Source organism: Erinaceus europaeus, chromosome 8 (assembly GCF_950295315.1).
Source record: "Erinaceus europaeus chromosome 8, mEriEur2.1, whole genome shotgun sequence".
Taxonomy (NCBI): domain Eukaryota; kingdom Metazoa; phylum Chordata; class Mammalia; order Eulipotyphla; family Erinaceidae; genus Erinaceus; species Erinaceus europaeus.
Genome location: NC_080169.1, coordinates 9,532,569 through 9,533,289, shown reverse-complemented (window position 1 = coordinate 9,533,289; position 721 = coordinate 9,532,569). Strand labels below are relative to the sequence as shown.

Here is a 721-nt window from a genome sequence, read left to right as displayed (position 1 = left end):
ACGGCCAAAATAAAATCATCTTAAGATGCATTTTAATTACATTCTCCTTGAAGATTTCCCTACCGTGGGAAACCTTTCTTTGAACCCAATAACAGTTCATTGTTTTCAGCTTTATGTCAATTAACTTTCTTCTCATTACAGCTTATTTTTTTTAGATTGCCATCTTCTCTTTAAAGATGGTTTGTTATGGCTGTGGAGATAGTACCAGTGGTAGTGTAGTGAACTTTGGAATTTCTTTTGTGTGTGTGTGTGTGTGTTGGGGGGTGCTTCCGGTAGAGACCGGAAGAACTGCTAGACAAATTCTAAAAGAGCTGTAACACTTGTGGGCTTTTGTGCCTGAGGTCTTAGAGGCCCTAAGTTCAATTCCTGATACCACCATATTCCAGAGCTAAGCATAATAATTTTCATGAAAACAAATACTTTTTTTTTTTCAAGTATGCTTTGTTACATGAAATCCTCCCACCACCACCACTTTGGAGTAAGCTTTGGTGCTGTGGTATCTTTCCCTTTGTCTCTATCTGAAAGGGCCAGTCTAGAATGGGGAAGTTCAGCCATGCCAACAGAAAAATTATATGGTTTGTTAGTAACTTGTTTTTCTTGTAGCTATTAGGATGTCCTCCACACAAATAACTGTCAAATAACTGTACAAAAAAATTGAGACAATGTTAAACATTAAATGAAAACCTAGTATGAAACATCTGGGTCATTTAAGGAGAATGTT

General features: G+C 36.9%; 1 non-coding gene across 1 annotated transcript; it reads right to left on the bottom strand.

Annotated features, from left to right (window-relative positions):
- Positions 1 to 259: 259 nt before the first annotated feature.
- Positions 260 to 322, bottom strand: LOC132540061 (U7 small nuclear RNA). Its single transcript, XR_009551330.1, has one exon. It is a non-coding gene; the product is annotated as a U7 small nuclear RNA (small nuclear RNA).
- Between the last annotated feature and the right edge of the window lie 399 nt (positions 323 to 721).